Source organism: Littorina saxatilis, linkage group LG16 (genome assembly GCF_037325665.1).
Source record: "Littorina saxatilis isolate snail1 linkage group LG16, US_GU_Lsax_2.0, whole genome shotgun sequence".
In the NCBI taxonomy this organism is placed as follows: domain Eukaryota; kingdom Metazoa; phylum Mollusca; class Gastropoda; order Littorinimorpha; family Littorinidae; genus Littorina; species Littorina saxatilis.
In genome coordinates, this window is record NC_090260.1 from 52,728,017 (window position 1) to 52,750,581 (window position 22,565).

At 44.5% G+C, this 22,565-nt stretch overlaps 1 long non-coding RNA gene across 2 annotated transcripts; it reads right to left on the reverse strand.

Moving 5' to 3' along the window:
- Window positions 1-863: 863 nt before the first annotated feature.
- Window positions 864-13,963, reverse strand: LOC138951225 (uncharacterized). 2 transcript variants are annotated; one of them, XR_011451055.1, is made up of 6 exons: window positions 13,380-13,963; window positions 11,296-11,412; window positions 10,409-10,552; window positions 7,335-7,476; window positions 6,328-6,473; window positions 864-986 (listed from the first exon to the last, which is right to left on the reverse strand). It is a non-coding gene; the product is annotated as an uncharacterized lncRNA (long non-coding RNA). The 2 variants fall into 2 exon arrangements; XR_011451054.1 differs by lacking the exon at window positions 13,380-13,963 and having other exon boundaries at window positions 11,296-11,810.
- Window positions 13,964-22,565: the final 8,602 nt, after the last annotated feature.

The following is a 22,565-nucleotide window of genomic DNA, read 5'->3' on the forward strand; positions in this document are numbered from 1 at the left end:
TTTTTTTCTTTTTTTCTTTTTCTTTATTTCTTTTGAACCTCAGTTACAATATGACTCGCTACGAGTATGATACTGTGAGCGAAGCTGAACAGTTTAAACGTAAACATAATGGGTTATAAATAATAATAATATCATTCTTTCGTTTAACATGGACAATCTTCGAAAATGTACAATATTTTCAATCAATTATAATTTAGCTATAATTCTCTCCGTCAACTGGCATTTGCACACTTTCTCTCTTTCTCTATCCTCTCTCCCCATCCTCTCTCTCCCTCCCCTCCCCTCTCTCCCTCTCTCTATCTTTAATCGTCCTCTCTCTCTAGGATAGGAATTAATTAATGAACGCTACGTAAAGGGCAGCCTTTAAGAGAAGCGAATCTGAAAATGTCATCGTCTTTCATTTTTCCAATTACCTTTTCAAAAAACTGTTTAAAAAAAAAGTCGGTTTATGAAATAGGGACCCACTTTTTTACTACTGTTTCTAGCAGAAAAGTGTCAAATGAGGGTTCTTAGAAGTTTTCAAGGCTGGAACCTTTTTGTGCACTTTTGTCAATTTTGTGTGTATATTAGTTCACACACCAAAGCGTGTGAAAAAGTTTCCGACTTGCCGAAACACACAGCCCAAGGACAGATAACTCTAGTTACTGACGAGTTGCAGTTTCAAGATGGCGACGACTCGTGGATCCAAGGTAAGCTTGTCGGCGAAGCAAGTTTCTTTTTTCACTGCCAAAATCTGAGCTACCTCTGGCTCTTCTTTGTGAACTCATTCAAGGTGGGTAGACATTTTTACATTGACTTGTTGGCAAAAAATACAACAATGTTTTTTGCATTTATCTCCGCCCCCCCCCCCCCCCCCCCCCCACCTGACAGTGCCTCTTTGAGTAGAGCAGGAAACTGAACACTTGAATGGTCACTTGAATGGTCACTTGAATGGTCACTTGAAAGGACTTGCTTTGGCTGGCAAAGAGATGATCGGCATCCTGAATCTGCAGAATACAACATCCCACAAAGGTTAGGGTAAGAGTGTGAGACAACATAATCTTACTCACAACAATTGGACAGGAAGAATTATATTCAAAAATGCAGTTGTTGCAAGCAAAGTTTGAGTGACATAGAGGGAAAAAACAGAGAGAGAAAGAGAGAGTGAGAGTATATTGCGAAGGTGATGGACACATTAATCATTAAAAAAAAACCCACACACACACACATAACATTATTTATTAGTATATAGACCTTGGGAAAGGGAGACACAGAGGAAATTAGACCTCAGGGAACAGAGATCTGGGGGATGACTAACCTGAGGAACAGACCTGGAGGAACACAGACCTGAAGAACACACCAGGGGGAACACAGACCTGGGGGAACACAGACCTGGGGAACAGACCTGGCGAAACACAGACCTGAGGAACAGACCTGGAGGAACACAGACCTGAAGAACACACCAGGGGGAAAACAGACTTGGGGGAACACAGACCTGGGGAACAGACCTGGAGGAACACAGACCTGAGGAACAGACCTGGAGGAACACAGACCTGAAGAACACACCAGGGGGAACACAGACCTGGGGGAACACAGACCTGGCGAACAGACCTGGCGAAACGCAGACCTGAGGAACAGACCTGGTGGAACACAGACCTGAGAAACATAACTGGGGGAACACAGACCTGGGGGATCACAGACCTGAGAAACAGACCTGGGGGAACACATACCTTGGGGAGCAGACCTGGGGGAACACAGACCTGGGGGAACACAGACCTGAGAAACAGATCTTGTGGAACACAGACATAGGGAAACAGACATGCATGGGGAACACAGACCTGAGAAACAGACCTGGGGAAACACAGACTTGGGGGAACACAGACCTGAGGAACAAACCTGGGGGAACACAGACTTGGGAGAACACAGACCTGAGGAACAGACCTGGGGGAACACAGACCTGGGGAAACACAGACTTGGGGGAACACAGACCTGAGGAACAGACCTGCGGGAACACAGACCTGGGGGAACACAGACTTGAGGAACACACCAGGGGAAACACAGACTTGGGGGAACACAGACCTGAGGAACAGACCTGGGGAAACACAGACCTGAGGAACAGACCTGGGGGAACACAGACCTGCCTACCCCCAAAATTACAAGGTGTAATGAGTCAAGCCAAAAAGAGTAATCTGTTGGAAGAAAGTGTATTCAGGTTCCATTCGGCAATCATTTCGCACATTGTCACTAAGTCTTCTGCTCGGATAATTTCTCCTTCCAGTTTTGTTACTGTATCACTCAACTTCCTGATAAAGAAACAGGTAATTTGAACGTCTTTTTGTTTCTATGAGCTCTCTGTACTGCATCCTTGTGATAATTTGTCCCGATGTGCTATCAGGGCCTAGCATTGGAAAAAGTGAGTTCAGCTTACAAAGGCGGGGATCTGGCCCCTGGTGGGGGGAAAAAAGAAGAAATATAAATTATATAGTGGTAAAATAGAAAAAAACTCTGAAAATAGAAAATTTGAAAACTAAATTGAGATTTTGTTACCTAAAATGAACCCCCCCCCCCCCCCCCCCCAAGAAGATTGAGCAACTAAATTATGCCTTCACCAACAAGCAAAACACAGACAGAAAACAAGAAAACTGACAATCTTGTGTTATTTGGCCTGAAAGTGCCATTCCCACTTCCAGGAATACCTAGATTCTTTGTCACTGAATGGCTGACCACGTTCAACAATGTCGCTTCGAGACATTATTTCAAGTCTAGAGCCACAAAACACAGGCACAAAGCATGGTCGCGCGATGCCACAGGAAGTGCGTGCTTAAGCAAACTGTCAAACCGATTGAGAATTGAACCGAACAGCGCACAAAACGAAAGCTGGGACTGTTTGGGTTTACCGTTTGGGAATAACAGGTTTTTGCATTTCGGCGTACACCAAATCGAGTTCCGCGTACTGGAGATGTTATTTCGGCGTAAAGTAAGCCAAACAGCTTACAATGCTAGGCCCTGGCTATGCACAGTCATATTTTCCAATGTGTGCACACGAAAAGTCACTGTGGCAAAGGGAACACAAGACGTGCTTTGGTCCTTTTGATTAAGGTCCTAGGCATGGCCACGATTTCATTTAGCTAGCTGCCTTTGTATTTCTGTTGAATGCCCGAGTTGCCCAGTAGAGTCCATGCAGCACTGTATGCTGATGACCTTGTTCTCTGGTGCACTGAGGAGCATGCTACAACTGCGACCTACAGGATGCAACTTGCCCTCGAGAAAGTTGCAGCTTGGACAGACAACTGGTGTGTAACCATCAACAGAGACAAGACAACAGCTACTCTCTTCACACTCTCCGCCAAAGTACAACCTGGAAGACTGACGTTGGGTGACACGCCACTGAAGTTTGAAGACCAGCAAACTTACCTCGGAGTCACATATGACAAACGCATGACATGGCAACATCACATCATGAATGCGGAAGCAAAAGCCAGAAGAAAACTGAACATCATGAGGAAACTGGCAGGATCACAATGGGGCGCAAACGAAAAGATCCTCAAGACAGTGTACCAGGGGACCGTACGACCTCACCTTGAGTACGCACCTTCAAACCCTAGAGATAGTCCAAAATCAAGCGATGAGAATCATCACAGGCGCTATGAAGACAACCCCAATAGACAAGATGCAACAGGTGACCGGCATACCTCCACTCAGCAAGAGAAGAGAATGCAAAGCGATGGTACAAGACATCAAGTACCAGTGCATTCCAGACCACCAAATGAATGCAAAGATAAAGCAGCTCTCTTCTGGCAGGCTAAAGAGATCAAGCTATGCAACTGAGACACGGGCCCTGAAGAGAGAACACCAAGCAAAGATGCCTGAACTGGTTCACCCATCACACTTCTCCCTTGAAGAACCACCCTGGAAAAACAACCTTGAAAACGTGTCCATCCAGACCACAGTTCCTCATCTCACAACAAAAGATGAACAGAGCGATGTGCAGAAGAAAGCCCTGACACTTGCCATGCTCGACGAAAGATACCCCCAAGAAGCATGGATGCGGGTCTTTACAGATGGGTCCGCCACAGATGCCGTCAAGAGAGGAGGAGCTGGTGTCTACATCCAACACCCCAGTGGAGAGTGGCAAGCAGAGGCTATACCAACTGGCCTCCACTGCACCAACTACAGAGCAGAGGTAGAAGCGCTTATCCACGCAGCCAATACCATCAGCAGCAAGGTCAATCCCGACACCCAAGTTGTCTTCCTGACTGATGCCTTGTCTGTGCTGCAAGCAGTCAACAACAACAAACTGCCTCAGCTTACAACTCATAACATCAAGTGTCTGAAGACTGTATTGCAGTGGGTCCCCTCACACTGCGGGATAGAGGGGAACGAACAAGCGGATAAAATGGCCAAACTGGGTGCGGAGGACGAACAAGAAGAAAACCCAGTGAGCTCCACAGAGATGAAAACCATCATAAAGTCTCTGCTTAAACTCCCCCCCCCCCCCCCCAACGCACGACAGCTACCACCAACTGTCAAGACCTGAACAGGTAGTCATTTTTCGCCTGAGAACAGGGCACAACAGAATGCAACAACACCTGCACAAAAAACTGTGAGCCGTGCCCTCCCCCATGTGTCCCTGTGGAGACGCAGAGCAGGATGCAGCCCACATCCTGCAGGAATCTCCAGCCCCTGAGGAGAGAGATCTGGACCAGGCCGGTGCCCCTTCATGAGAAGCTGCATGGACCTGTGGAGGCTCTTCATAAGACCACCAGCTTCATTACCAGAGCTGGACTCCAAGTTTAGCATTGGCGAACGACAAGAAGAAGAAGACAGACCTGGGGAAACACAGACCTGGGGGAACACAGACCTGAGAAACAGACCTTGGGGAACACAGACATAGGGAAACAGACCTGGGGGAACACAGACCTGAGAAACAGACCTGGGGGAACAGACCTGGGGAAACACAGACTTGGGGGAACACAGACCTGAGGAACAAACCTGGGGGAACACAGACTTGGGAGAACACAGACCTGAGGAACAGACCTGGGGGAACACAGACCTGGGGAAACACAGACTTGGGGGAACACAGACCTGAGGAACAGACCTGGGGAAACACAGACCTGGGGGAACACAGACTTGGGGGAACAGACCCGAGGAACACAGACCTGGGGGAACACAGACCTGGGGGAACACAGACCTGAGGAACAGACCTGGGGGAACACAGACTTGAGGAACACACCTGGGGAAACACAGACTTGGGGGAACACAGACCTGAGGAAACACAGACCTGAGGAACAGACCTGGGGGAACACAGACCTGCCTACCCCCAAAATTACAAGGTGTAATGAGTCAAGCCAAAAAGAGTAATCTGTTGGAAGAAAGTGTAATCAGGTTCCATTCAGCAATCATTTTGCACATTGACACTAAGTCTTCTGCTCGGATAATTTCTCCCTCCAGTTTTGTTACTGTATCACTCAACTTCCTGATGAAGAAACAGGTAATTTGAACGTCTTTTTGTTTCTATGAGCTCTCTGTACTGCATCCTTGTGATAATTTGTCCCGATGTGCTATTACTTACTTACTGCCTTTCACGCCTGGTGGCGTGTAGGGCAGCGACAAAGGACATGCACAGTAATATTTTCCAATGTGTGCACACGAAAAGTCACTGTGGCAAAGGGAACACAAGACGTGCTTTGGTCCTTTTGATTAAGGTCCTAGGCATGGCCACGATTTCATTTAGCTGCCTTTGTATTTCTGTTGAATGGCTGTCTTCTTTCTCACAGCAATCCTTTTACCACCACTGTGACAAGCTTCCTCGTCAGACTCGTCTGTCTCGTGGGGACTCAGATTTTCCACGCGTCGCTAATTCATTGTAATGCGACCGGCAGCGTCTATCTTGTTTGTGGCTGAACAGACCGGAAATGACCGGATATTGCCTAAATGATCTCGCGCAGGCACAAACTCAAGCTCTGCGAAAGCAACTATACTGATCGGATTTACTTCAAGATAAGATGCAAAAAATCATACTTTTGGATTCTTAAAAATCGGACTTCCATTCTGGAAAGCGTGGTGGCATAGTTTGGGTTAACATTCGAAGTAAGTTACGCCCAAATCGTAAGGGTAGGCAGGTCTGGGAACACAGACCTGAGGAACAGACCTGGGGGAACACAGACCTGGGGGAACACAGACCTGAGAAACAGACCTGGGGAAACATAGACCTGGGGGGACACAGACCTAGGGAAACACAGACCTGGGGGAACACAGACCTGGGGAAACACAGACCTGGGGAAACACAGACCTGGGTAATGATGAAGCTGAATCCAGACACAAACAGACAATGAAGATAAGGCTAACCTAGATGGCGGTGGTGAGTATGAAGAATCGGTGAAGACTCGAACGGCCTCTTTACTCTCTTCCTCTTTCGTCCTCGGCTTTCATGTCTCTCTGCTGACCCTTGGGCTATCCTGGTTTCATGGTCCTCTCTGGCACTGTGTGACACCCTGTTGAAAAACAAAAGGTTCAAGTAGTGGAGAGCCAGAACTGTCAATATTAATGCTGAGAGGAAAATTCAGCTGACAAGAATGCAAACAGACTAGATCCAACATCATGGACAGCCTGGTTAAAGTATGAAACATGGTTTTGGAGGTGACCGCACATTAAAGTTTTAGGTTTCCCCGGTGTGCAGGGACAGCCAGACGGACGGACAGTCAGATGGACAGACAACCCGTCAGATAGACAGACAAATGAACAGACAGCCAGTCATATAGACAGACAGCAGACGGACAACCAGCCAGACGGACGGTCAGATGGACAGTCAGATGGACAGACAGCCAGACGGACAATCAAATTGAGGGACAGATGAAGGGATAACATGTAGGCAGTCATAGTCAGATGGAAACAAAGCAATATAGGCACTATCTAACATGTCAGAACAAAATCTAAACCAAGTCCTTGCTTTATCTTAAAATGATACAGACCCAGTTTTCTACAAGTGTGAAAGGCAAGCATGGTTTACTCTTGGTCACAAATAAGAGCGTGAGCTTTCAGCCCAAGGTCACAATGGGAGCAGGTCTGTTTCCCCTGGTTAATGTTGTGCAGGGCTTTGTTTCCTGGGCCTGGAGGGAACATACACCTAGGGAATTTAGAACTAGGGAACTGAGACCTGAGAAAACATAATGATGGTGGAAATATAAACCTCAGGGAACAGAGACCTGGGCAAACATATACCTGAAGGAACATAGACCTAAGAGAACATAGACTTGAAGGAACATAGACCTGGGGGAACATGGACCTGGGGAACATGGACATGGGTAATCGTGTAAGTGATCCCGGACAGAAAAGACAATGAAGATAAGACTAACCTAGATGATGGTGGTGAGTATGAAGAATCGGATGAAGACTCGAACGGCCTCTTTTTTCTCCTTTCGTCCTCGGCTCTCACGCCTCTCTGCTGACGCTTTGGGTACCCTGGTTTGATGGTCCTCTCTGGCACTATGTGACAACCTGTTGAAAAAAAAGGTTCAAGTAGTGGAGATATAGAACTGTCAATATTAATGTTGAGGAAAATTCTGCTGACAAGAATGCAAACAGACTAGATCCAAGTCATTCCAACATCTGATGGACAGTCTGTTGAGGTATGAAATAAATTATAGTTTTGGAGGTGACCTCACGTTAAAGTTGTATTTTTTCCCGGCGTGCACGGACAGCCAGACGGACAACCCGATGGAGGGACAGATGAACGGATGACATTTAGGCAGTCATAGTCTGCTAGAAACAAAGCAATACGAGGGGGACTCATTATATTTTGGAACCTGGGCAAACTAATGAAGTCACTACTTTGCCTTTTTCATTACATCAAAGACCAGTTTGGGGAAAACTTGTGACAACAAAAATTACTTGATTCCGTGCAATAGTTTTCATTCTTATGAAACGCGCTTTTCGGTGACCTCGGCGATCAACCACAGTTGATCGACTGGGCAGTCGATCGACTGTCAGTCTTTCTTTCTTTTCTTTCTTTATTTGGTGTTTAACGTCGTTTTCAACCACGAAGGTTATATTGCGACGAGGGAAAGGGGGGAGATGGGATAGGGGAAAGATGGGATAGAGCCACTTGTTAAGTGTTTCTTGTTCACAAAAGCACTAATCAAAAAATTGCTCCAGGGGCTTGCAACGTAGTACAATATATGACCTTACTGGGAGAATGCAAGTTTCCAGTACAAAGGACTAAACATTTCTTACATACTGCTTGACTAAAATCTTTACAAACATTGACTATATTCTATACAAGAACCACTTAACAAGGGTAAAAGGAGGAACAGAATCCGTTAGTCGCCTCTTACGACATGCGGGGTGCAGAGAAATAAGGATGTGGAAAAGAAGACTTTTGGTAAGTGAAATAAAGGTGATGGATCCAGTCAGGTAGAAATAAGACAACAAGAAAAGAACTGGAAAACTGCAGAGAATAGTAGGGAGAGTTTTCTTGGAAGGAAATATAGGTGAAAGGAATGGTAAGGCAGAAATAAGACAAAAGAAGAGAAGTAAAGGAGTGGGGTAGCTTAGTATAAACACTCCCGCCGCGTGAAGGCGACCCCATGGGAGCGACTGTCAGTCGGTTCACTGCTATCTTATGAAACTGGCCCCTGGGGCCCAGTCGATCGACTGTGGTTGATCGCCGGGTCACCGAAAAGCGCGTTTCATGAGCGAATCACTGTCACCCGCGGACAACCGCAGTCAACCAACTGTACAGTAATCCGAATGGCCAAGTCGAGGGCTAAATTTAGCAACATTACCACTTCCGTTTGCTCATTCGCACGTGAAAATGGCGATGGAAAAAAAACTAGTCTCGGCCTGCTCAAAATAACAATGATCGAGACTTTCAGTAATTCCTTCGCGTGACGTCTAACCCTCTTACGCCATAATGTGACGTCTTCAAGACATAACCCTGACTTGTCTCCTGGATTATTGCGTCATGATAGATACATTTTGAAGAACAATCACAAGGTTTGGCTCACAATCCAAAAAAGTCAATCAATCAATCAATATGAGGCTTATATCGCGCGTATTCCGTGGGTACAGTTCTAAGCGCAGGGATTTATTTTTAAATTTTTTAAAATTTTTATTTTATACAATTTATATTGCGCACATATTCAAGGCGCAGGGATTTATTTATGCCGTTTGAGATGGAATTGTTTTACACAATACATCACGCATTCATATCGGCCAGAGAAAACATAATCAAAGTGTGAGCATTGTGTCATTGACTGTGCGGATAATTACATTTATTTTCGGTTTACCGCAGTAAGCCGAACACAGTGTTGGGGGGAGAGCATCACCGTGTTTGGCCGACTGAAGGTGAGATGACCCGCAGTCGGCCGACTGAATTTTTTTTCGTGAAACCCGATAATGTCGGATTACTGTGGTTCTCTCGGACAACTGCAGTTGGTCGACTGTGTTTCTGGCTTATGAAACATAGACCTGGGCAAACATATATACCTGAAGGAACATAGACCTAAGGGAACACAGACCACAGGCGGAAGGTATCGTTCACTGGACCACTACTTTCATAGAAAGACTACAAGGTATGACACTCAGCTTTGAGTCTTGCTCCACTAACTTAAAAAAATATTATGCAAATAATAATTGCCAATGTCGAGATTCTTTGTAACTTTACAAATGCCAGGATAAATGAATGTTCTAACTATCTGTACCTTTTAATTTTATGTTTAGCTGCCTGTCCGCTGCATGTTTTTAAACCGTATTTTGTGCGACCAAACGCGTCTGTCGCCGGCATATCACTTAGATCCCGTGGGAAAGCTGAACAGTTGTAGGTCCGAGGAGATGGTAGTGCGATGCGCTCATTGGTTAATAACCGGATATTCGATGATTATTTTTGATTTGGCAAACGGTTCTTCACCAAAAACCTAAAGTGAAACTCCCGTGGGTAGCTTCCCTTCGCTGCAATATTTACATATGTTTTAGACCAATGAGCACCCGTATGCATATTCGGTGTGGGATGCATGATTTCTTCCCAACAACAGGTAGCGGTTCGCAAACGAACATTCGTCAAAATGATGGTTAAAAACAACTTGCAGCAGATGGCAGCTGAAAATTAAAGATACATGTAGTTAAAACAATCATTCAATTGTATTTATTTGACGTTACACAGACTGTTGGAAGAGGCAAACCGCCTTGAACACAAAAATTGTCCGCATGAAGCGACTCCAAGAACACAGACGACTTGAAGCTGAGTGACATACCTTGTAGTCTTTCTATGAAAGTAGTGGTCCAGTGAACGATACCTTCCGCCTGTGCACAGACCTGGGCAAACATAGACCTGGGCAAACATAGACCTGAAGGAACATGGACCTGGGGAACATGGACATGGGTTATCGTGTAAGTGATCCCGGACAGAAAAGACAATGAAGATAAGACTAACCTAGATTGTGGTGGTGAGTATGAAGAATCGGATGAAAACTCATACGGCCTCTTTTCTCTCCTCTTTTGTCCTGGGCTCTCATGCCTCTCTGCTGACGCTTTGAGTACCCTGGTTTCATTGTCCTCTCTGGCACTATGTGACAACCTGTTAAAAAACAAAAGGTTCAAGTAGTGGAGATATAGAACTGTCAATACTAATGCTGAGAGGAAAATTCAGCTGACAAGAATGCAAACAGACTAGATCCAAGTCATTCCAACATCATGGACAGTCTGTTGAGGTATGAAATATTTAGTTTTTGGAGGTGACCTCACGTTAAAGTTGTATTTTTCCCCGGCGTGCACGGACAGCCAGACGGACAACCTGATGGAGGGACAGACAACCCCATCGAGACCAGACATGTAGCCAGACGGACGGACAGTTAGATGGACAGACAGCCCGATGAACAACCGGATGGAGGGACAGATGAACGGATGACATTTAGGCAGTCATAGTCAGATGGAAACAAAACAATATAGGCACTATCTAACATGTCAGAACAAAATCTAAACCAAGTCCTTGCTTTATCTTAAAACGATGCAGACCAAGTTGTTTACAAGTGTGAAAGGCTAGCATGGTTACACTTGGTCACAAATAGGAGCGTGAGCCTTCAGCCCAAGGACACAATGGGAGCAGGTCCGTGTTTCCCCTGGTTAATGTCCCGCAGGGCTTTGTTCCCTGGGCCTGGAGGGAACATACACCTGGGGAACTGAGACCAGAGGGAATGGGGGGAAATAAAGGACTCGAGGAATAGACTATAGAGACCTGAAGGAACATACACCTGGGAAACGTAGACCTAGCTAATCATGGAGCTGATCCCATGTGCAAAAGACAATGAAAATGAGGCTAACCTAGAAGGTAGTGATGAGTATGAAGACTCGAACGTCCTCTTTTCCCTCCTCTTTTGCCTCTCTGCCGACGCTTTGGATACCCTGGTTTCATGGGTCTCTTTGGCACCATGTGACACCCTGTTGAAAAACAAAAGGTTCAAGTAGTGGAGAGCCAGAACTGTCAATATTAATGCTGAGAGGAAAATTCAGCTGACAAGAAATTGAAGAATGCAAACAGCCTAGATCCAACATCATGAAAAGTATGGTTGAGGTATGAACATAGTTTTGGAGGTGGCCTCACTTTAAACTAAAGATGCACTGAAGTAGTACGAAGGGAAAATTAACAGAGGTAGAATGAAGTTGCTTTTATATCAATCTGAAAATAATTTCACAAAAATGAGCATCACCAATTTGTATTATTTTTATTTATCAAAAGTGAATGAGCACACCTGGAAATTTTGGACTTGGTGCTTGACATAAGGCTTGACATCATAACAGTACTTGGTGGGCTACCGTAATGACTTAGAGTGTACCAAAAGAGACAATCGCGAGCACTTTGTAAGTCTTTATAAAAAAAAGTAAGCAAACTAGAAAACCATGCCCTGTTGTAAATGTTTCTTTTAGACATTCAGATTCTGATGGCATCTGCTTTAAGTGTTTATTAATTCTCGTAACAGTGCATTCATGATTCAACGGGCAGTAGGTGAATTTTTTTCAAATATAAATGTGACTGTGAGTGATAGGCCTATGGCTATGCCACAGATGGTACAGAATCTATGATTATGTTATCAAAACGTGTCTAAGCTGAATTCGCGAAATAAAGAGAAAAGCGCCAACTCTTGAGTAGAGAGGTAATAAAGTAATCGCTAATCGAGCGAAATGGCAATCCGTGGCGACTTACTTAGGAGTCGGGAAGACGCAAATCCTGTGTATCGTCAAGAATAATGACTCGGTGTTATCAAGATGGGGAGAAGGATAGCGAAGCGAAAGTACGCAAAGAAAGGTGCCTGTACGAAGACCTCAACGATCATGTATGAGACAAGTTTAGCGATGCACGGCAAAGAAACATTCCTGTGAGCAGAAACATGATTCGGGAGAAAAGTCGTTATGCTTTCTATCGAGCAGGACATTCGGATTTTACTGGTTGCGCCACAATGTCAAATGTGCTTCACTCGGCGGGGAGCGAGCATTACGCCATGAGTAAATTTTCTTTGAAACTTGAGTTAAAGTTGTTCTGCTGTAATGTGTTTGGGTGTGTGTGTGTGTAGATAGGACTGTAAACTGCAACTGTGTGTTTGTGTGTGTACATTGACAGTACATACATTGTACACTGCAACCAAATTCATGACCGCCCGGGCCAAAAACTCAAACAACCATTTTAAGACATCCCCCCCCCCTTTTAACGACCTAATTTTCAAGGTTTTTCCAAAGTCGTAAATAGGGGGTTCTACTGTAGTATGAATTCGGTTTTCATGATCACACCAAAGCCTGATGAGACTCCACTAAATACAGTTGATTGTTTACTAATTCCTTGCTTGCATCACTGCAATACAACTCATACTGGTATTCTTGAAGTTGAAGAACAGCAACAGGTCTTGCTTTATTTCACTATTATTTTCACAACTGCTGACTGAACAACATTCAGAATCGCAAAATTTGGCAGTCAAAGTGGAGACTTTCTTCACATTGACTGTGTGTAACTAAGCTAGAGTGTACTGAAAATGTGAAATGACGTCACAGTTCTAGAACAGTGAGAGCAAGAGGTAAGGCAGGTAAAAATGGTCATATATATATATATATATATGTATATGCAGCTTGTCCCGTTTAATAACCCTATCATGAGTCATCCCTGAGGTCGCCTATAGTTGTGGACTGGGCGTTAAGCATCCAACAATTAACAAACCCAATCACACATTTCTGACAATGGAATGTTCACCCAATGACCCATGTAGTCTTTCTCATCATTTATAATATTAAATGCCAGGCTGGAGCTCTACAAAAATGAAATTTATTGGTTTGATTTGGTTACAGATCAACCCACAGATTTCCCACTCTCATGGACCAGCCAGGATGCACTGACATTGATTAATCGTGATCCTTCTCACCTTTGAATTACCCGTCATAATCATAATGGCTTGCTGAAGAAATCATCTGCAAATAAAATGCAAACAATTACACTTACAGCAATGATATACACATGCGCATGCTGTCAATATTCAATTTTGTTGTGCATGTCTATCAATATTATGTGTTGCCCCGAGAGTGCTGTGTTAAACACTAACAGAATCTTCAAAAAGATGAAGGCGGGTGGAAACTAGAAAAACAGCGTGCGTCTATTATTAGTATTAGAGATCGGATTGACAGCCGGTCTTTTCAAATCGTGTTTTCTGTAAGCTTAGCTAAGAAATGCCATATTATTATCACCATCCTCAAGTTACCTACTCTTATAAATTCAGCACTGGACGAACAAATAGCATGAAAGAAGAAAGTACAGGCATTTTTCTTGCGTGAAAAATAGATCAATACTATCTCCGCCGTTCGCGACCGTTCGATCAGTCACTGCCTCATCCCAAGATAATATAGCCTACACAAAAACACTTATTCACAATAAAGTAAAAAGAACAATGACAAAAACATACAGTTTCTGTTCCCTAATAATGAAACAATCATAAAATTAAGTTTCCCGCTTACCTTGGATCGACGAGGCGTCGCCATCTTGAAAATGCAACTCGTCAGTAACTAGAGTTATCTGTCCTTGGGCTGTGTGTTTCAGAAACTCGGAAACTTTTTCACACGCTTTGGTGTGTGAACTAATATACACACAAAGTTGACTAAAGTGCACAAAAAGGTTCCAGCCTTGAAAACTTCTGAGAATCCTAGTTTGACACTTTCCTTCTAGAAACAGTAGTAAAAAAAGTGGGTCCCTATTTTTGGAACCGACTTTTTTTTTAAACCCAGTTGGACGCTTGTGTGTTAATGCAAGGAACCCAGTTATGTAGTTGTGAACACACACACACACACACACACACACACACACGCACACACACAAACACACACAAACATACACATACACGTGAAGTACGAATTTTGGGATACAAAGCATGGGGGCCTCTTTATTAATTTATATTCCACATTGAATAAACACTGACACATGACCTTCAGGTCAATGTTCACCCAAGACATTTGCCAAAATGGAACATAAAAACATACAAGACAAAACATCAAGCTGTCAGCTACAGATCATTAATTATGAATACATGTACATACGAATCACATATCTATTTCACAAACAAAAGAACACCGAATAGAGCCCCCAGACCCAAATATATAATGAGTACATTCGAGACCTAAGTCTCCTGTTTAGAGTATTTAAGACATGCAATAAAAAGCTAACCATAATGCAGCAGACTTCGCGGCAGATATTGCGACACCTGTACAAAGGAGGTGATGGGGAAGGTGGTGGGTTCGAATTGAAATTGCTGCTTTGCTGTAGCGCGGCTGGCGACTGAGTGACCTACAACTAACCCTCAGTTCCCTCCAGTTCCAGAGTTTCACCCTCCCTTCCTCAGTGACTACTTTCTCACGCCCACGCATACCCACCATCCGCACTCTACCTGCCCTCCCCTCCCCGCCGCTACCCTGCTAGCCGTCAACTGTCAGATTTCCTAATTCTTCCGTTCCCATCCCTCTGCCCTAGATCTTAACCCCCCCCTCCTCTGACCGTGAGAACTCTTACAGCTAAACTGCGATTTTACAAATTTTCACTTAGCTGCTACGATACTCAATAACCCCTCCCCCTCGCCTCAGCTCCCACACCCACACGCACACACACAGACGCACACCCATCCACACATGCACGCAAGCATGCACGCTCACACACACACACACACACACACACACACACACACACACACACAATCACTCACACAGACCCACACACAGACACACACACACACACACACACACACACACACACACTCACAGTTACAACACGTGAAGTACGAATTTTGGGATACAAAGCATGGGGGCCTCTTTATTCATTTATATTCCACATTGAATAAACACTGACACATGACCTTCAGGTCAATGTTCACCCAAATAGGAAGGGGAGGCACCCATTCCTCCACCCAAAATTCGAACCAAGGGAGAACCATTTTTGTTAGAGTTTCTTTGCAAACATATGTCGGTAGAAGTCCAGCATTTTGCATGGCAGCTGATCCAAATAGGAAAGGTAACAGTTCGACTGCCAGTCCCCAAGCACCTTAATGACCTCACCGGGAATCCCACAACTGAGAGCGTGGGTGGCACCACCTCTTCGGAAGCTATGGCTAGAGTAATCTTTGCCTGCCAGTGTTTTTAATTTGGCATCGAATTTCGAGCTGGCCATTGGAAAGGCCTGAGAGTTTGGAGCAGCGGGCGTAGTGCACTGGAACGATTTCACAACAGCTGTCACTGGACAGAGCGGGTGTGGTGCTATGCTTGGTAACACGATAGTGTGAGTCCGTTCTCGCCGCTGAATTGTTTTGCTCCAACGGACCACCACAGTTAAAGACCCATTCTCGTCAGCAATAAAACTGTCCCTTGTCAATTGCTTCTCAGGGTCAAACACCTGGCCGAACACATTGGACTTGCGTAACAACCCGAAAAAGAGGACAAGACATGCTGCCCAAAATATGCAGTCCTGTGTTACATGCAAACGCAACTTTCCTTTTATTTTCATTAACACCTCTGGTGTTATGGGTGTCTTCCGCTGCACAGCACATCCTTTAATCCGTTCAATGCCTTTTAGTGTACTTTTCACAAGCCACGAGTCTTGCATTGGGTTGACCAATCCACACTCTATGTGCAACAGCCTCACAATGTTAAGGTATTGTCTCACAGTTGAAGGCTTTCGAGTGCGCGCTAAATATGCAGCATATAATGTAACAGTCTCTTCATCAGCAGGCACCGGCGCAATACACAGTTTTTCACAAAAGTCAAGGTAAATCCTCAGATGCGTCGAATATGTTCTTTTAGTGTTTGTCGCAAATGTCTGTCCTCGAAAAATCGCCACTTCCCGTCTGAGCTCAACCTTGAGACCACTTGACTCGCCTATTGGACAGACATAACAAAGCCTTAGTAGACATATGTTTGGTTAAATCAAATATTTCTCCACCTTTACCATGCCACCAATTGGACAACAACACAAACAACTTAGCTATGTTGTCTCGTTCATGCAACCGAGACACAGTATCAGCCACAATATTGATGCTTCCTGACACAGAAATAGCCCGCACAACACAGTCATGTTTCGCACATATCCAAAACATTTGCCTGAGAAGCCTGTTCACAAACGCATTTCGCGAACGTCCCTTGTTGATAATGCCTTTTGTGACGGTACTATCAGTTTGCACTATTACCGTTCTGCCTCTCCACAAGGGGGCCCACTGCTTCACTGCCTGAAAAACTGCACAAACCTCTTTATAATTTATATGCAGCTTTTCCGCTGCTGGCAGATCACAGTGAAACACAGTATAGAGCCAATCCCCTTGGCAGAATGCATCCGCTGCTTGATTACAAGCGTCCACGTGTACGCGCACATTTGTTTGCTCGTTGAAAAACACAGTTCCGTTGAAAACTCGTAGATAAGTAAGCCACCACGAGAGATCGCCTTTAAAGCCTGAGGTCAATCTGACCTTGTGGCTTTGCTGCTGCAGCGGGGCGATTAAGTCCAGAATACGGCGAAGAAAAAATTTTCCTCCTCGCACTGCCTGGCACGCCCAATTAAGAAGCCCAGCTATGCTCTGCAATTGGAGTTTCGTTGCCCGCTTTCTATGCTGAAACTGCCGAAGCCGCTCTTCCAGTTTGTTGAGTTTGTCTTTACCCAAGGACAAGGTGCTCGCCCGCGTGTCGATGTCCACCCCCAGAAAGGTGATTTTCTGGGTTGGCCCCACCACTTTTTTCCAGCTAATAAGGAACCCTAACTTACGCAACAACCTAATCAGACAATGCAGCGCTGCGTTGCACGTGTCGTACGTAGGGGCTACTATCAAGAAATCATCTATGTAAACTACCACATCTTTGTAACCTTTCCTGGCCATGCACCTCCTTACAGCTTGTGACAAGCGGTGAAATATAGAGGGTCCCAGACAGGACCCAAAGGGCAAGCGAGTATCAAACATATACGTAGAGTGAGTGTCATTATGAAACTTCCATTTCAATCCCGTTACGCTGTAATTATCAGGATGAATAGCGACTGAGCGATACGCTGATTTTAAATCCACTTTTGCACACCAGTACCCAGGTTTTGCTAGTCTACAAGCCTCTTCTAGAGTTTGGAACTGAACTGGGTCAGCAGAGACATAATCATTCATAGCTGCCCCACGTGGCCTGCTAGCGTCGTGAATGACCCGTATATCACCATCATCTTTAGGTATTGCTGCCAATGCACTCACAATGTCTGGCTTAGTGTTAGTAACAATATAATGTCCTTTGCTAATCTGGTCTAGGAGTTCTTTCTCGACCCCGTCTTTATGTTGTTTGGCTGACTGATGATTTCTAACTTCAACCTTATCTACCGCTATGTTTTCAGGTATCAAACGAAATCCGTGTCTAATTCCGTCTAGCAAATATTTTCTGTCTCTATCATGCCGCAGTTCTTCTTCCCACACGTCTAATTTGCTATTTATGGACCCTGTTTTTCCATCAAAATTCCCAGAAAAAGTGTTTTCAGTTCTAACTAAGCTGGAAAGTGGGGGACCTACCCTTGCTGAAGCCTGCTGCGCGTTGTCCTAGGCGATGCTAGTAGTCGCCGCGGCCGCTGCTTTACCGCTGCCTGCCAGTGCGTGATCTTTAGACGGATGGTCCGCCTTACCACAGGTAGCACAACTATGGTCAAAGTTGCACCTGTCGCCGTAGGTGCAGTTCCCTTTGTTCCACTGTAGGCAGAACGGTATTCCCTTCGCGTTAGTCCGACGCTTGTTCGGTGCCGCCACGTTGGTACCAGGTTGCTGGCGCTGTTGTCCTGTCCCTATGGGCTTCTCCCGCAACGCCACCACTGACAGGTGAGGAGTATCGGCCCCCCATCGATGGCCGGTCGCGGCCTGCAGACTCCTGTACTCGTCGTCGTACATGAGTACAGAAGCCCACGTGTATCGGCACGCCAGCTCCGACACCTTCACCGTGTAAGCAATGTAATCAAACACTGACTCTTCGGTGTCCAACTCTCCGTTTTTGATGAGTTCCGCCATTATTCGGCCGTTGGCCGCCATCCACATAGCTGGGCTCACTCTTTCGAGCTTTTGTTTTTGCCCTGCCATTTTCAGAGATATCCCTCCACCCAGGTCGATCTCTTCACTCTCCCTTGCCGCTGATGAAATAAAATCCACCACCCTAAGGGCTGACTCACCTGAGTCTTTTCTCCTGGCTGTCAGGTACACGCTTGGGTCCAGGTCGACCCTGTCCGACCGGGGCTGTTTGCCTTGACCCTGGACAGGCTGTAGCAGATCATCCAAAGTCATTCGGCTCTGCTTTTGTTTCTGAGCTGGAGCCCCTAGGGGGACACCGATTGTTGGTCCACACAAAGGCCCGCCACCATTGTCTTCTTGTATCTCTTTCACTGCTTCCTTCAAAAGCAGAAAGTCTGCCTTGCACAACCGCAGGTCTTTCAAGTCCTGGTTTTCAATCAAGCAAAGGCACTTATGGGCCTTTTGGCCAAGCAAGCCTTCTTTTTTCAATGCAGCTTGCACATCCTCTCCAATTTCGTGTTTCTCTATCCACTCGGATAGCGAAAACTCCATGCTGAATTGAAATTGCTGCTTTGCTGTAGCGCGGCTGGCGACTGAGTGACCTACAACTAACCCTCAGTTCCCTCCAGTTCCAGAGTTTCACCCTCCCTTCCTCAGTGACTACTTTCTCACGCCCACGCATACCCACCATCCGCACTCTACCTGCCCTCCCCTCCCCGCCGCTACCCCTGCTAGCCGTCAACTGTCAGATTTCCTAATTCTTCCGTTCCCATCCCTCTGCCCTAGATCTTACCCCCCCCCCCTCCTCTGACCGTGAGAACTCTTACAGCTAAACTGCAATTTTACAAAGGTTCACCTTAATACAACATTCTCTAAAACCATCTCTTCTTCCAAACGTTCATGTACCACTCATACATTCTCGTTCATTCCACGTTCACATTCCGTACAGATTCAATATCCAAACTAACACTTAATCAATGAATAACACTCCCCATACAAAGCATGACCGTCTTAAACATAACATAAATGCGTAGCAATTATGTTCAAGAAATTCCCCATGAAAAACCGTGAAACAATTACATCAAGAATTCTCTCAACGCTTCACACTAAGATTGGGTGCACTTTATACACTCTAACCTTTACGCTCCAGCTATGTATTCCAACGTCAATAATATACAACATAGTAAATCATTTACCTTAAGAGACCCGTCTCTTGAAAGAGTACTTGTTCCCCGAACAAGTCTGACACACGCTGAACAACCTTCCCGGTTGAAAATCTCAAACGCTGTGACGTTATTTACCCCCGACCAGCTACATGTCTCAAACACAGCTCATATCAAGCTAAGCCAGTTTTGCGTGAAACACTCGAAACACGTGAATAACGCCAGTCCGGTCAGCTACCATCGCCTCTACAACATTTAGGGAGGTTAAAACCACGACGTGGTTTCACCTCACAAATATGCTACTCACATCTTTGTGACACAGGGGACAACTATTCAAACCCATATCCTCATCATTTTGTTTCTCGATTGAGAATAATCATTTATAGATGACTATTATTCATGTCCCTTGTTAGGGTGTACTTGCATGTACTGGTGATGTCTTCGCAGTGACTGAGGCTTACTGGTGTTGGAGGGATATTTTGTTTTCTCTTATGGTATCCTGAAACTGGTCTCTATGCTCATGTATTCTGGCAGTAGAGCCGTTCATTGCTGGGTTGAACTCAGTGGTCACACACCGGTCCTTCTCGATTGCGAGAATAAGCGATTGCTTTGCAGTGGTGAGACTCATTCTGCATTTGAAGGTTTCCTGCAGTTTGTCCAAGATGGGGATCACCCTTTCTTTGGCTGGTTTCAGGTTAACCTGTATGGCTTGTAGTTGATTCTGTCTGTTTTAATAGACAATCTCATCAGAGTTGTTCTGCGATCTTATTGGTGGGGCCAAGTTCCGCCCGTGGGTTGGCTGGTTTGTGTAGATGCGGGATAAGCGTGTGTCAATCAAAGCTCCGGTGGTTGGGCGTAGCGTCTTTGATACGAGTAGTGGGGCTCTATTGGCGTGGTGGGCGGAGTTGCCGTGAGGGGGGGGGGGGGTGATAATTGGGCGCGAAATTGTGTCCCCCTCCCTATCCGTTGCGGCTGAGTGATCGTGTTGCGTGTCGAGTCGATTCATTCGTGTTATCAACACTATTGGTCAATAATAAGCCGATGGGCTGCTTTTACCTTCAAGGTTTGTTGGTGTAACATTTATGTTTTTTCGTAGCTTTATTCATTCTCTCCGTGATTTCTGTGACTGTTGTTGTGTCAGGGGGGTATGTCTTTTTGTTGTTTTTGTCAGCTTTACGTATGACTATGTCTTGATTGTCAGATAGCTCCTTGAGGGCTTTCCTTTCATCTTCAGAGAGGTTGGATTGTAGTTTCTTTAAAGAGAGATTTTATAGTTCCATTCTGGTATTGAAGATGTACTCTTCGATTGCTTCGTTGCCTAGTGGGGGGTTCCAATTGGATTTTGTGTAGAACGGAGGTATTTCCGTGTTGGAGGTGTTTTCACGGAAGTGAAATTTGCAAGTTTGCAGAAATCTGCAGAGATTTGTTTTCTCGTGGTTGGTTTGTTGGTTTTTGGCGTTGGTATGAATTTGAGGCCTTTTGCTAAGCCCAGATACTGTCTATCCGAGAGTTGCGCATTTGACAAGTTGATCACGAATTGTTTGGCTCGTGTCAGAACACCTCTATAAAATCACAAAGAAGTTATTCTAACAATTTGAAACTGTAAATATTGCCGAAAAGTACCATCTTTGGAAGAGGTACTTAGGGTTCTCTGGGCTGCCTACTGCATTTGCCGGGTTTGGCAGACCCTTGATTTTTTACCCCCTATGAATACTCTGGGGACCTGTCATCGACTTTGGAAGGACGCTTTATTTTCACACTTTGTACCCCACCTATGTTGACCAAGATTTTTTAAGCCGAGACCAGCTGTGCTGCCCTTGAAATGTTGGCGATCAAGATTCGTTCTGATGAAGCTATTAAGGGTATCCATCTGCCTATGTCACCCTTTGAGGTATCACCCATCACGGTCCTAAAACTGTTATTATATGCTGATGACGTCACTTTTTTTGCATGATAAAATAGATCTAGAAAGGGCGTTATACATTTTGAATATATTTAAACGTTTTTCCAACTTAGAAGTGAATGTTAACAAAACGGAAGCCATGTGGATAGGGTCCAAAAAGTTGTGTACAGATCAGTATTTTGGTCTTAAATGGAAATATAAAGTAAAAATTGTTGGAATTATTTTTTCAAATAATGTACCCGCATCGTCTTTAGAGAAAAACTGGTCAAAGAAAATTCAACGAATACAACAAATAATCGCCAATTGGTCAAAAAGAAATTTAAGTATACAAGGTAAAATTTGTATTGTTAAAACCTTTCTTATATCTCAATTCGTTTATATTTTCCAGTCTCTGGCAGTACCTCATCATGTTCTACATCATATTAATTCCATTTTGTTTAGGTTTATTTGGAAGAAAAAGTATTCAAATACGCGCGCATTTGAAAAAGTAAGACGAACAGTTATGTGTAAAGAAAAAAGATTATGGTGGTTTGAATATGATAAACGTAGTAGATATGCACAACTCATTTATGATTTCCTGGCTTGTTAATTTGCAAAACTCCACACAAAAGTATTGGTCTGTTATTCCAAGATATTGTCTGTCATGTTTGGGCATTGGTTTATCGTGCTTTGACTCAAATGCATCTTCGAAAACGATGAATGGCCTCAATAGTTGCAGATCATTGTTTTGGAAACAAGTGTTATTGACTTGGCTTGACAATAAAAGTGTTTTCTGTGAAAAGTATGATTTTGCACCAATAATATTAAAGGACCAATGCATTTGGAACAATATGAATATTCAATTTAAACATAAATGCCTATTTTTTTAAAGATTTTATACAACATAATATCTCATTTGTAAAGGAAGTTATGAATGAAAATGGTATTATTATTTCTTTTGAAGATTTATGTCAAAAAGTGGGTTATAAACCATCCAGACAGTTTGAATACAATGCATTA